Source organism: Hibiscus syriacus, unplaced genomic scaffold (assembly GCF_006381635.1).
Source record: "Hibiscus syriacus cultivar Baekdansim isolate YM2019G1 unplaced genomic scaffold, ASM638163v2 tig00006264_pilon, whole genome shotgun sequence".
In the NCBI taxonomy this organism is placed as follows: domain Eukaryota; kingdom Viridiplantae; phylum Streptophyta; class Magnoliopsida; order Malvales; family Malvaceae; genus Hibiscus; species Hibiscus syriacus.
This window is the reverse complement of record NW_024062091.1, coordinates 196,308-212,496: the sequence shown is the minus strand read 5'-3', so window position 1 is coordinate 212,496 and position 16,189 is coordinate 196,308. Positions and strand designations below refer to the sequence as shown.

General features: G+C 34.4%; 1 long non-coding RNA gene across 1 annotated transcript; it reads left to right on the top strand.

Moving 5' to 3' along the window:
- Window positions 1–7,435: 7,435 nt before the first annotated feature.
- Window positions 7,436–7,824, top strand: LOC120200636. Its single transcript, XR_005523581.1, has 3 exons — window positions 7,436–7,467; window positions 7,564–7,646; window positions 7,739–7,824. It is a non-coding gene; the product is annotated as an uncharacterized LOC120200636 (long non-coding RNA).
- The last annotated feature ends 8,365 nt before the right edge of the window (window positions 7,825–16,189 follow it).

The window sequence follows — 16,189 nt, the reverse complement described above, 5'->3', positions numbered from 1 at the left end:
CTTTTAACCTGAAAAGGTGAGTAATAGAATGAGCTTCGAAAAACTCAGTAATACAGAACTACCATATGATGCTGGAAAACGTGCAGATACAGATAAACATATTTTCCTTATTGGTTCAGATATTTACAGATTTTTATACTGAGCAGGGATCCTACTGATATTTCAGGTGCTAACGGACAATGAGCTTTCAGTTCAGATAAATAATTCGGATGATTGAGTTCAGGAGTTCAGAATAGGTTTTCTAGTGTGTTCCCGAAAAATTCAGTAAAAAGATACAGATCTTTTAAAACATATATATATATATATACCCCCATCCGTTCACATCATAAATGTGTAGGTTCCCCAGAACCATACACCCAACCGCACATGCCATTTAGACCCTGAGCACAAAGCCGAGGAGTCTGCAGATAATCTTCCTCCAACAATAAACCCCCAGATAAAACATTTCTCCGTCGGTAAACGGAGATATCAAAAATCAAAACATAATTCAGATCAGATATCATAACAGAATCCAGGTTAGGAATCAGAACAGATTTCAGATCAGATGTCAAAACATAATTCAAATCAGAAATCAGATAAAATATTCATATAAGTAAGGGACACACTAGAGTTTCCAAATATTATTTAGAGATACAGGATAATCTTATCGGGCATAGAAACATAAATCTTTAGTCTACCGATAGAATGTTGAAATTTAGAATCACTATTGGAAGAGTTCATTAACTGACAGAATCATCAGTTATTCAGAATGTGAATTATCAGGATCATATCTTATTCGGACAGTTTTCAGAAGTTGTACGTAATCAGAAGGGTATTCAGAATCCTTTGTATCCATGTCAATTGATCGGATAATCGAACAACTTGATAACGAAGATTCAGAACCTTAACAATTTATATCCACTGGTCAATTCATTTCCCTTCCAGGGTAGTTACTTTTTAATACCACAGATTCTTATTCATAGATCACCTTCAGAATCATCGCTGAATAGATCTTCCAATGATCTTTATTTCATTTCCAAGCTTCCACGATATCATGAAATACTGACGTGCTTGATTTGTAGTTCATGTTCCATAAGGACAGTACATCTTATAAACTCATCAGAATTTCCAGACTTATCCAATTCACTTACTTAATCCTCGATCATTGAGGTTACTTAGCTTATTTAGCAGTCAAATCCATTCCAGTTACTTCAGGGTTTTTCAGAGTAATTTAGACGTTACTGAATTTTAGATACATGTTGTACTTCCATTCCATTCGATTTGGTCTTCATGGTTGATTTGACTAACAAACGTCCAATTCATAGTACTGAATGCGATCTAGAGTTGAGTTGAGTTGAATACTTCCAAAATTATCATCGAGCCAAACTTAAGAAGACGAACACGCATTCCAGTAATATCTATATCATTCAGGTATTGACATAGATTTAGGGTTGATCTACTCACTTAAATTGTTTTCCATTACCTTTAAAGGTAGTCCAATACTTATCTTACTTGGATTCCTTAATTAATCCAAGACATTTACTTAATTTAGGCCATAAGGGTATTTTGGTAATTTTGATGTTCAGTTTTATTCCATTCATTTCAGAGCTCGAGGATATTCAATCATTCCTGAGCTTGGTGATATTCTTGGGTCATTTCTATTACAGGGGTATTTTGGTCATTTTACAGATTCACGGTATTTCAATCTTTTCCTTCCATCCGATCTTATTATTTAATTCAATCTTATCATTTACTTCAGTCCTTTTGAACAATTCTGACAGCAGAATACCCCCGATAAATTACTCTTCCAGTATTTACTCATTATTCGAATATTTTCAGGTCAAGTGTCTTCTCAGACTTTACAAACGGAATATCATAAATTTTCCTGCACTAAGTCGGGATCTTAACAATTAAATCCGTACTTAATCGAGTTAAGTACGAATCCTCTAAGTATTTTCTCATTCAGAGTCATCTCAGACTATTCTACCTCTTAAGGGCATTTCCGTAATTTCTTAACCAGATAAGTTCGATATTAGCTCTTAACGAAAATAATATAATTTAGAGATCCTATGATTAATTGCTTTCTTGAACAATCTCTGATCTTGAAATAATTCCCTTAACACACTTCTAGTATCTTGCATAAACCCTCTTGGGGTTAAAAACCGGTTATCCATAATGTCTACGTATAACTATCATTTCTTATGCACATCAATATTTTTATCAGATCAATATGTCTGTAAAATCCTCTTATCTAACTTCCATATTCCAATCTTGTCTTTTTATAACACAAGGGTATTTTCGTAATTTTACCCTACCGGAGTATTTTCATAAATTCACATCCAAATGCCTTTAACATTTAACCTTTGATGAAATAAATTATAAGTTACAGATCCAGGTTGATTTCTTTACTACTAAGCACATAACTTGTAATTTAATTCTAGCAATCCCTTAATTTCTTATAAAAGTCATCTGAACCATAATCAATTACTGAACCTTTTTACCGTATTCAGATCGAGTGTAGAACTTCATTAATTACACATATGAGACCAAACATTTGCATTCATGCATTTACCAATACCAACATGTTCTATAAAGCATAAAGAGGTAGTAAAGTATTACCTCGATTTCCGTGCAATACTCATCGACCATAAAAATTCCATTCGAACGCCTTTGATCTTCAATTCAACTTCCAATAATTCCTCAGATACATATCAACATAAATTATATCAGAAACGGAGCTTAATTACGATAAACGGATCGAATCGGGTGATAAATCAGTGAAAGACGGCTTACCGAGTTCGAATTTGGCGAAACGGACTTCGGATTCGGATTCAGGACGTCGAAAGCATAAAATATGACTTTTCGGAAATTTGGAATTTTTGGTCAAAATCAAAGTCAACGGGTTTGACTGACAATTTCGAGGCCTTCGGGTTCGAATTTCGAAAAACGGACAGCGGAATCGGATTTGGAACGTCGAAAAATGTCAGGATAGGTATACTCGGTTGAAGTCAAAGGTCGTTTAATGCCCGATCAAAGCCAGTCAAAGTTTTGGTCAACAGTGGTCAACTCCGGTCAACGGTCAACGGGTCAACGGTCAACGGGTCGGGTCAACGGGTCAACGGGTCGGGTAAATGGGTCGGTTCGGGTAAACGGGTCGGGTCGGGTTGTGACCGGTCAAACCGGTCAAAACAGTTCCAAAACCGGTCAAACCGGTCACTTTTCCCTTCCCCACGCGCAGTGGCGGCGCGTGGGGGCGCGTGAACAGTGATAAAATCCCGGAAAAATTTCTAAAAATTATTTTGAGCGATTTCGAGATACTTACAAAGCTCGGTTCACAATTTTGAACGGTGGAGAGCTTGATTTCAACAAATCGAGAAGTTTGACCGGTTCACCTCCCAACGCGCCGCCGCCGCCGGAGAAAAAGGAGAACACCGGTGGACTCGGAACGGCACAAGGAACACGATGGTGCGGGAGGTGTCGTAAACAGATGACCCGATCGTTGTGAATCGATGAAAAACCAACTAAAACCGAGTTATTACCGACGATACTTCCGACTGAAATTCACGACGAACGGCGATGATTCACGACGAAAGGTTTGAGGGGTTTTGTTCCTCGGTTGACAACGAACACGATGGTTGTTTCGGCTCGTCGTTTGGAGGTCGGACGGCGAGTAGATCGGAGTTGGAAGTTGGGTTGCTGGAGAAGGGAAATCTGGAAAATTTCTGCTGCCTGCGCACGAGAATCAGATTTATAATTCAACATATTAAAAAAATGGTTAAATCATGGGTTTAGCCACTGAACTTTCTGCACTTCTGAAAACGGTCTGCCAACTTTAGAACTTTACAATTTAATCCCCTGTTTCTTTCAAAATACCAAATTAAATCCACCAATTTATATTTTCTTAAATTTAGCCCCTAAATTGGGGTGTTACAGTAAGTATTGATACCTTAGGTTTGGTATCAATACCAAAATGTAGGTATCGATACCAACTTGGAGGAATGGCTAGAAAACTTTGTTTCAATGAAATACTTGAGTAAGAAGTTTAGAGATGTCTTGAACACTATTAAAAGCTTGAAAGTGGAAACATTGATTAAATGTATGCGATTAAAAATAAGAATATTATGAGGTAAGATTCTATTAGACTTATGCATTTGTTTAACACTCGTGAAACGATAAGGAAACCCAAGTTACTTGTGTATGAAAATCGTCTTGTTTGTATGATAAATATTTGAATATATCCAAATTAGTATTATGGTATATATAATGCTAGTCGGATGTTACTCCAATGTTCAGGTTACCCAAACTTATCTAGAATACTCTAGAGAAATAGACTACTCACGTATTAGATGTTGATGCTATATGACCTAGATCTTATCTAGAGTACCTTTATCATAAGCTAGAGGAGTGTGAGTCTCATTATGTTGAATGACCTCAGACTACATCATGATGCTTAGTTATGTTTTGTACGCGTGATGCATATATATTGTTAACAACTATACTTGTTGGCATGCTAATATGATGAATGCATGTAGTATAGTAGAGTTATTTGTGCGACACTAAGCTCGTTAGTCAAAGTTTGAAATGTGTTTCTGTCCACGTGTTCTTAGGTGGACATTCGATGAACTTATTGTTGGATTCGAGATTTCATATTGATCGAGCTATTAGAATACGTCTTGGATATTGTCATAGGGCATGTATTATTCATTTACTTTATGTATATTTGAGTGGTAACTTTGTTTTGATATATTTATTATTATATTTTGGGATGTAATGTTTGGAGCTTCCCTTTCAAAACTTAGTGCTTGTGGATATTAAACTTATGATTTTACTTATGATTATGGTTATGACTATTATATTGAGTAAATGGTTTAAAAAATGATTAATCACTTTGATGGTTTCACGTGACACTTAATCCTTCAGATTTGGGGTGGATCATATTAGATTATTTTATATATTAATAAAGAATGTTTGAAAGTAGAACATAGATGATCGGTGATGAAGAAGATGAAGAGATAGCTAACACAAGGGGTTAGAGTTTAGGCAAAGATGAAGAAAAACATATTAAAAAAGATAAATTAAAAACTTGTCTCACTATAAGAAAATATACCTTTAATGACTCACGAACGATGACACACGCTAATTTATGACTTGCAAAAAATGTGTGTCATAAAAAAATGTCATGTTTTTTAAAATCTGAACGATTTATGACTTACAATAATGTGTGTCATATTTAATAGTCATAATCTAAAAAATTTGCAAAAACACGGAGTACACTTTTTAATTGTGTGTCATCTGTAAAAGTCGTTTTTTAATTTCCCCATTATTTTCATCCTTTCCCCTTCTTCTTCCTCTACCAATTTTAATTACTTCCATTACGCATCTGCTATCTCAATTTTCACTCCAAACGCGGTTGTAGACCAAACATTTTCTCCTTCTCATCAGCGTTTCTACTCTTCATCGGTGGCGCCCTCTCCTTTTCCCTCATCGGACTCCGTTTTAAAGCTAGGTTTCTCGCTAACAAATCTGATGCCTTTCGGCCTTTAACTTTCAAAGCTAGTGATGCGATCCAACTGGCTCGTCACTACGGTCAGTGTTACTGGGAGCTCTCCAAGGCTCGTCTCAGGTCAAACCTCAATTAAGATTTTTAGGAAAATTTTGAAGGTTTGATTAAAAAAGTTGACTTTTTTGGGTGGTTCGATTTACTAGTATGCTGGTGGTGATGACTTCGGGGACTGGATATGTGCTAGGGAGTGGAGACGCCGTTGATTTAGCGGGTCTTTGTTGTTCTTGTGCTGGAACCATGATGGTTGCTGCTTCGGCTAATTCGTTGAATTAGGTTATCTTTTAAATATTTGATTGTTTTCATTGAATGCTTTGTCATGCACAATTTTATAATGCTAACTAATAGGTTATTTGTCATGCACGATCTTTTAATTCTTTTCTTGAGGAGTTAAGGGTTCTTAGATATTTGATAAAATTATTCTTTCTTAGATATTCAGAAGTATGTTTTGTAAAGAAATGTGAAAAATTGGAGAAACGCATTATTATTCTTGAGGTTTGCCTTTCATATAATTCTTTCATAACAAAAGATGCACCTTTTAGGTGCAAAAGCTTGCACTTTTGTAAAGGCCCTTATGTTTTGACATTCTGTTTTCTTTCATTTTTATTAACCTTGGTATAAACTAGGACCGGGACGGATGTACAGACATAGCTTTTAGGTGCAAAAGCTCATTGGTTATGATTTAAATCCATCGACATAGCTTTATTGATAGAAGTGACAGATAAGTACCCTGGCTAAAGGGGATATGGAAAGAAACAATTATAAATTATTTGATATTCTAGGAATCGAATTCATGACTTGCAAATTGTAATTTATTCTTACCTTCTTTCTTGAACACTATGCTTTTTTACATTTGAGTTGGTCAATGTTGCAAGGATGTGACAACATGGTGGTTGTATTTTAAGTTACTTTCATGAATTAACTAGATAGACTGACATTTTAGTTAACCAATGGTATTCATGCCTCTAGGTTTTTGAGATAAATAATGATGCAAAAATGAAGCGAACAAAGCTAAGACCTCTACCTTCAGGACGCATTAGGAAAATTAAAAATTATTTTCGGCCGCTATTGCTTTGAAAGAACTCGGTGCTATTCTATTTGTATTTGGCTATGGCTTTGGAGTCTTTCTCCTGGTGAGATTTTTGTTTCTTAAGAGTGATTATTTTGGTTCCGTTTGAACTATGAAGTTATATGTTAATTCCACCGAGCAGTTACGTTTGATTCTACTTTCGTGTCCCATCTAATTGTTCTTTCCTTTGCCGTAGTTTGTGTATTTGCTAGTTAGCACTCATCTTCTCTATGACTTCTACAACTATCGACCTGAAGAGCCCCAGTACGCTGCTCTGCTCGGTGATTTTCTGCAGGTATTTACATGTCCATATCTGAAGTGTTTCCCTATGCATTATGAAATACAACATGCAAACTTCATTGATTCTTTCATTAATGACAGTCTGTTGCGCAATACGGTGCATTATTGTTCTTCTGGGGGATGAAGAGCTTGATCACAAAGAGGCAACTAAGGAAGAAAGTCGTGAAGCCGAAAACTGCTTAGATATATCGAAGTGGTAGCAGGTGAAGATTGTTGATTTGCAGTGCCAGGTAATATTTTGCAGGATTATCCATTACCGAACCGAACTTAATTTTACTCCAACCCTTTACATTTCAATTCCCTCTCGTTCAGCGAACAACGGATTTAAAGACTTCTTACTGTGGAACGTCTCCGAAAGTATTATTCGTGGAAACCGTATGTACTTAACATATTTGTTTGTTTTCTTTTAGTTTTCTTTTATTTATTATTTATGTGGATTTAAAGACTGGTTCAGGTATCTTGATATGCTTTCCACCACTTTTGGGAATCCGTTATGGTTTACCGATGATGAATGCTGGAATTGAGAGGAATAATCTTGTATAGAGCAACTGAATTGCGAGTAAATATAAGCATATAGTTTAACGTTTCTCTTGAAGATGAAATGCATGTAATTTTACTACCCATGATGATGAAAGTTAGTGTAATTGTTTTATAGAAAAAGGATTTGATTTCTGTGTACGAAGATAAAGTGAAGGGTTTGGTGAAGAAACTTCTTGCTCTTGATGGAGTTTCAGAAAGGTCGGTATTAATTACATCGAATAAAGTAGGAATCAAGTGTGTTTATTTTCTTTTTTCCCAATTATGAATTGTTGTTAATGCTTCTTTTGCAGTGAGGTATGCTTTGAAGATTTCCTTTGGTAGGGATCTCCTCAAAATGAACTCTTTCTTATTCTCTCTAAAAATGGGGTGGGTGGGGACAATGAAGGAGATTGACTATGATATGATGACATTCCTTGCACTTCGAACTTTGGTGGTTAATACTGCGTAATTTCTGTAATGCTAGGGCAAATTATATGTTTTGGTCTCGTGCTCTGAACCTTCCTCTTCCACATTCTTATATATTTCCCCAAATTCAAGAAGATATCGAGACAACCTATCCAGTTGAAAGAAGTTCTGAGGTGACCATCAGTCATAGTGGACTAAGTGGAGAGCCTGTTAATGAAATTGATGGAAAAAGTGAGGTTACACTTTAGTTCTTACCACTTTTGTGCCTGGATCTTTCCTCTTATTTGCTTTCAAAGGTGAAAGTTTACTGTATTAACATGGAGCTGAGGTTAAATATTTTTATTTATTTTGGGTTTATATCAGGATTTGAGGGTCATGAGAATGATAACAAAGTCAATGGAGCAACTTCCACATCGAAACAAGAATAAACTGTCTGGGTGGAGGGTCTTCTCCCTGGCATTGACTTTTACAACCATGGTATGTTAGTTTTTATTAGTCAGTGGCTCTCTAGTCAATTGGTTAGAGTCTATTCTCATTGAATTTTTTGGTTGTTAATTTTATTTTTAGACTTGAAGGCAATGGCAATATGGGAAGTTCCTGTCCCAAAGGTAAGCATTAATGCATTATTATTTGTAATCAATAAGCTTAATTCTTAGTATTATTGGAAACGTTCTTTAATAAAATGTAAGTTCCACTGTCAATATGCCTTTTGTTCCTAATATTTTATGTGTTGTTAATTAGTTCCCTTTGTTTGGGGCTCTGCTGCTATGCTTTTAACTGATCTATTAATTTCTTGTTTTTGCCTTTATGATATCCTTTGTGTATTCTATTTTTCATGCGTATAGCATCTCAAGCCTATTTCAAAGTTAAATTACTATTAATAGTCTATTCCCGAGGATATTTAACTTATATGTGACTTCTGTGGTTACCAGCTGATCGATATATAATTTAGTAATCTAATTTGCTAAATCAATGCGATTGAGTAATTCATGTTTCCATACTTTATGCATTATTGTTCGTCTTTCCCACCTTAGATGTAACCCCCTCAGACCGATGCGGATAACCCGATCCGATCTAGAGTGTCACATTAGGGCCACCGGAGCGACCCACTGTAAAGTATTACGGAAAATTTAAAACTTTTTTATCAAAACATAAACTTATAAAATTATTTATCAGTATTCAGAAATAAAATAGATTTTCAGACTCGTATATAAAACAAAATACCATCTACATGCCCCCTAATCACATGTACCATACTTTGTAAACAACGCCGGAAGAACTCCCTTACTGATGTTGATAGTTGTACTGGTACAATTCTTTTAACCTGCAATGGTGAGTAATAGAGTGAGCTTCGGAAAGCTCAGTAATACAAAACTACGAAGTGATGCTAAAGGACATGCAGATAAATGTGAAGCCATAAATTCCTTATTGAATCAAACGTATACCAGTTTGCAAGATAATCTGGGATTCCATTAGCAGTTCATCGAGTAGAAACCATGAAGATCACAGTTCATAGGAATCATTTATAATATGATGTTTTCAGGAGATCAAATATGATGTCTAGTTTGTTCCAATCAAAACCAGTGAAAATATATAATTCTTTTAAAACCATAGCGGAACCCTCCAACCAAACTCCATTATGCAGTTCCCTAGAACTGCGTCCATAGGGCTTACCCTAAGCACACAACAAAGGGAGCCAACCTAAGGATATACCTTGGGGCCCAAGGGTATTCTTAGGTCCGTAAGGTCTTACCAACTAGATCAAGGTTGTGCCTCTATACTCCAGAATCCTATCCATATGAAAATCTGGTAGAAATCAGTTTTATCCATAAATCGTAAATATGAAATAAATCGTATAATTGATTTCCACCTGTACACCATAAATAGTCCAATGATTAACCCAAGGGAGTGCCTTAGGTCTGAGACCCTACCCAAGGATCACCTTAGGTCCATAAGGAATTTCTAGCCTGATCAGAGCTGTACTTCCAGTCTACCCATATAATATCCCAATAAACAATTCCATTAATAACCAGTATTTTTCATGGTCCATAAAACAATAACCATCATTTCATTCCAGTGAAACAAGAAACCTGATAACACATTTCAAGTACCATAATTCATAAACCAATAGTTTCCATGATTCCATAAATTAGTAAAAAATCATATTTTTCGGTGAAAACCATAATTGGAGATCACATACCATGTTGCCATAGTTCGTAAACCAGTAAATCAATACTTTCGTTAAAACTTATTTTAAAACATATAAAACCGTCATATAGTACATATGGAACACACTAGAGGATCCAATTATTTTTCAGAGGTGGTTTGTAGTTATCAGAATGTATAACAAGAAACTTGTACAATTTGATCGGATTCCAATAACGAGGTTCTATTGAAGAGAATCGATTAATAATCGATCTAGTTAGACATTTAAGGTTGATACTTTAGAATCCCACTATGATTTCATGTACATCAGGAATAACCAGAGTGATTTGAGTTGATAAAGAAGAAACGAATATTCAGGTCAATTACCATCCATGTCAATTGATCGGATTATCGAACAACTTGAGCTGAACAACTCTTAGAACTAATGTCTGTTGACTGATCAATTCATTTCCCTTCCTGGTATTCACTCTATAATACCAAAAATCCTTATCCATAGATCATATTCAGAATCATCACTGAATAGATCTTAAGGAGACGAACATATATTCTAACGGTTTTTAATTCATTTCCATGTTTCAACTATATCATAAAATATTGATGTACTGAATTTATGGTTCATAACCCATAAGGATGATACGTCATGTAAGTTTATTCGAGTTTCCAGACTCATCCCAATCACTTACTTAATCTTCAGTCCTTGAGGTTATTTAGTTCATTTAGCATTCAAGTCCATTCCAGTTACTTTGGGGTTTTTAAGGTAATCCAGACGTTTCTGAATTTCGGATACTTATTGTACTTTCGTTCAATTAAATTTGGCCTTCGAGATTGATTTTTCTAACAAATATCAAATTCTTAGTATTGAATGCGATCTAGAGTTGAGCTGAGCTAAGTACTTTCAGAATTATTATCGATCCAAACTTGTGAAGACGAACACGCATTCAAGTGATATCTATTCCATTCAAGTACTGACATAGTATTATCGTTGATCGGCCCGCATAATGTGTTTTCCATAACTTAGGGCAATGTCACATTCATATTTATTTGAATTTCTTAATGAATCCAAGACATTTATTTAGTCTAGACCATAAGAGTATTTTGGTCATTTTAGTGCTCAATGTTTTCCATTCATTTCAAAACTTAAGGATAACCATTCATTCCTGGGCTTGGTGATATTCTTGGGTCATTCTCATTCCAGGGGTATTTTAGTCATTTTACATATTTCGAGTATTTAAATATTTTCCTTCCGTCCAATCTTATTACTTAATTTAAACTTATCATCCATTCCAATCCTTTCTAACAATTCTTATAAAGGAGCACCATTAATAATTTATTCTTCAAGTATATGCTCTTAACTCAGAGATTTTCAGGTCAACTGCCTTCTTAGATGTTACAAACATGTTATCAGGAATTTTCTGTACAAATACGGATCTTAACCATTACATCCGTAATTTATTGAGTTAAGTACGAATCCTTAAAGTACTCTCTCATTTAGGGTTAGCTCAGACTATTTTACCTCTCAAGGGCATTTTCATAATTTCTTAACCAGACAATTTCAGTTATTAACTCTTAACCAAATAATATAATTTAGAGATCCCATGATTAATTTCTTTCCTGAACATTCTCTGATATTGAAATGATTCCCTTAACAGACTCTTAGATTCTTGATCAAATCTTCTTGGGTTAAAAACCGATTATCTATATTTTCTAAGCAAAACTAGCGTTTCTTATGCACATCAGTAGTTTCATCAGATCAACATGTCTTTAAAACCTCTTATCCAACTTTCATAGTCAAATCTTGTCTTTTTATAACATAAGGGTATTTTCGTAATTTTACCCTATCGGAGTATTCTCATAATTTCTCATCCAAGTATCTTTAACATTTGACCTTTGATGGAATAAATTATAAGATACAAATCCAGATTGATTTCTTTATTACCGAACACAAAACTTGAAATTTAATTCTAACAATTCCTCAATTTCTTATAAAAGTCCTCTGAACCATAATCAATTACCAAATCTCTACCGTATTCGAATCGAGTGTAGAAAATAATTAACTACACAAATGAGACCAACATTATCTTATTCATGCATTTATCAATATTCACATGTTCCATAAAGCATAAAGAGGTAGTAAAGTATTACCTCGATTTTTGTGCAATACTGCTCGACCATAAAAATTCCATTCGAACGCCTTTGATCTTGAAATCATCTTCTAATATTTCCTTCGATCCATATCAACAGAAATTACATAAAAAACGGAGCTTAATTCTGAAAAAAACGGATCGAATCGGATGATAAATCAGTTAAAAACATCTTACCGGGTTCGAATTTGGCGAAACGGACTTCGGATTCGGATTTAGGACGTCGAAAGCATAAAATATGACTTTTCAAAAATTTGGAATTTTCGGTCAAAATCAAAGTCAACGAGTTTGATTGGCAATTTTGAGGCCTTTGGGTTCAAATTTCGAAAAACGGACTGCGAAATCGGATTTGGAATGTCGAAAAATGTTAGGATAGGTATACTCGGTCAAAGTCAAAGGTCGTTTAATGCCCGATCAAAGCCAGTCAAAGTTTTGGTCAAATGTGGTCAATGCCGGTCAACAGTCAATGGGTCGGTCAAAGGTTTGGGTCGGTTCAACGGGTCAGGTTGGAATCGGTTAAAACTATTTCAAAACCGGTCAAACCGGTCATTTTGTCCTTCCCCAGGAGCAGTGGCTGCGCATGGGGGCACGTGGGACCCCTTCCGACAGCCTATAAATCACGGAAAGATTCTTAAAAATTATTTTAAGCGATTTTGAGGCACTTACAAAGCTTGGTTCACAATTTTGAACGGTGGAGTGTTCGATTTCAACAAATCAGAAACTTTGACCGCTTCACCTCCTCACGCGCCGTTGTCTACGGAGACCAAGGATGATACCGGTGAACTCGGAACGACACAAGGAACACGATGGTGCAGGAGGTGTCGTAAACAGATGATCGGATCGTTGTGAATCAACGAAAAACCAACTAAAATCGAGTTATTACCGACGATACTTTCGACTTAAATTAACGACGATGGGCGATGATTCACGATGAAAGGTTTGAGGGGTTTTGTTCCTCGTTCAACAACGAACATGATGGTGGTTTCGGTTCATCGATCGGACGTCAGACGGTGAGTAAATCGGAGTTGGAAGGAAGGTTGAGGGAGAAGAGAAACTGGAAATCTGCAGAAAAACATACCGGAATGGGTGTTATAATTCATCCCAAAAGAAAAATGGTCAAATCATGAATCTAGCCACTAAATTTCCTGCACTTCTTAAAACGGTCTGCCAACTTTGAAATCTTATAATTTAATCCTCAATTTTCTTCCAAAATACCAATTAAATCCAGTACTTTATAATTTCTTAAAATTTATCCCCTAAATTGGGGTGTTACATTAGAGGGATTGTAATTGGAGTTCTATGTGCCAAGGTGGGTATTTGAGTTGTACTATATTTTCCGTTTAGAAGTTGTGAATTAAGCATGTTGATAAACATAATGGAATTATTTTGATTCTTAGTTTTGACATAGTTGGACTGCTTAGCGTTGTACTATTCTTGTTCCTTATCACTTCATTTTCAATTTTCTTTTGCAGATATACAATGAGCAAATAACAGATTTATTGGATCCAAATCAAAGAAACCTGCAGGTAGAATGGATTTTGTGCTATAATTTTGGGAAGGGGCCAGGAACAGCTGGTGCATCTGATGTTCCTACTAGTTCAGATTAAGCCAATGTGCATTCGCAGCCTGTTTCAACAGTTCTCGACTCTGAAGAAGCAACTTCAAAATTGCAGAAGAAGCTAGAGGAGTTGCATCTAAGATCTTATAATATGTTAGTATCATATTAGATTATTTTATATATTCATAAAGAATGCTTGAAAGTAGAACATAGATGATCGGTGACGAAGAAGTTGAAGAGAGAGCCAACACAAGGGGTTAGAGTTTAGGTAAAGATGAAGAAAAACATATTAAAAAAGATAAATTAAAAACTTGTCTCTATGTTGTTTTAGTTTTACAAAAAGGCTCATAATTAGTATTTTATCTAAAATTCGGAAGTTAAAATAAAAATTAAACCATTTTATTAATGTGCCACATCACATCGTAACGACATTCAACATTTAAGTGACCAAAATTTAATAAAATGATAATGTAAGTGATCAAAATTTAATAAATGATAACGTAAGTGACCAAACTTAATAAAATGATAATGTAAGTGACCAAAACTTGTTAAACAAGATTTCATTTTGATTTTTTTTCATTTCTCCATTTGACTAAAATAGTTTCAAGTTTCTTAGTCCCATATTTTATTTAATCTCGGTTGGTGGTGCAGGGGTGAGGTAGCAGCATGGGTTGCTGTGAAGCTGCAACCGACGGATATTGAGGGATTTACTTCCCTCATTTTTTTGGTCTTAAATATATTAGTAAAATTGGTGATGACATATTCTGTATGCCATAATCAGTAATAATTAAATTTTAATTTTAATGGTTGAAGATTGTATATCACATTTATAAGATTAAATAATAGATAATAATTTCCATCTAATACTTAATTTATTATTATAAATCGTCACTTGTCTAATATATTATTTAATAAATAAAAAGATTTATCTTTTACTCCAAAGTCATATACTAATATAATGGGTCAAACATTGTACACGTGAGATAATATAAGATTTCTAATAGTGGAAAAAGTTCAGGAATACAATGATAATCTTTTTACCTCTTATTACCGCAGAAAATGAAGAGCTTCAAGACTGTCAACTTCAAGAATGACGTTTTTAAAACCAGCTTCCCAAGCCAATAAGAGACCAATGGAAGCACCCCAATGTTCAAGATTGTCAAATATAACTTAAATCATATAACTTTTTTATACATTGTTATTACTATTAATGTTAAAATATAACTTAAATCATATAACTTTTTTATACATTGTTATTAGAAAACATTATCAGTCAGATAATATAAGATTTTTTTAATAGTTGGGGTGATTACAAAACTGTATCTGATCAGAATTTTCTTAACTAATTAATAATACAACAACTCGAATTCAAAACCTATAAGGAGAACAACATTTTATTTTACCACTGAAATCGCTGGATGACTTCAGATAATATAAGATTCCTAATTGTTAACAAAGTTTTTTAGGAATACAATAGTAATCTCATTACCTCTTATTTTCTTAGGTATTATTACATTTTATGAGAGTAACAATAATTAGACAATTTCATCCAATAATTTTATTGATTTTATCAATTCAATCATTTAAACCAAATAAAACTAAATTTAAGAATTTAAACTATAAAATATTGAGACATTTAATAAACCTAATAAAAAATATCAAATAATAAAAAAAGTAGTAAAAACATAGAGTAAAAATAAAATAAACATAAAATAAGGACCTAATTGCATATATGTGAAATTACTAAACTAAATGGGAACAAAATAAACATAAAATAGGACTAAATTAAAACAAATCGAATTTTGAAGGCTAAATCGAAATAAAATAAAAATAAACAGATTTAGGGATTAAAATGTAAAAACACATATAAGTTACAGGAACTAAAAGGCAATTATAACATTTATTTAGGAATAAAAATATTCTGTTAAATTAAAAGGAAAAATTACAAAATCAGTCTACTCAATTTTAAAAAATTTAAAAGGTCACTACACATGACTAAAGTGTAAAAACACGCTAAAAGTAGGGGACTAAAAGAAAATTATTCCAAAAATTATAAAGCATGGACAGAAATGGTAAAATCACAAAATCAGTCCCTTCCAGTGACAAGAATGCAAAAAACGCGCGAATTGTTAGGGGCACCTAAAAGAAAATTTCCCCTAAAACATTTTATAAATACAACTTTTGGCTTTTTTTTCTTTTGCAACGTGCTTTTAGAAAAAAAATGAGAGAGATTCTCTCCTCTCTCGCCTGGTTTCGGCCGGCCCACTGTCGGACACCGCTCCACCTCCGGCCACCGAAAACCCCAAATTTACCCAAAATGCTCCATAAATGTATATCTACAATGTTAGGTCATTTTTAGGGGTTAAAACCACCTAAAAATAACCTGAAACCCTCCGAAACCCTTCGGGTTTCGCCGACTCCGGTGACACCTATGATGACTCAGGTAAGCCCCGATCTAACCCCCTTTTATT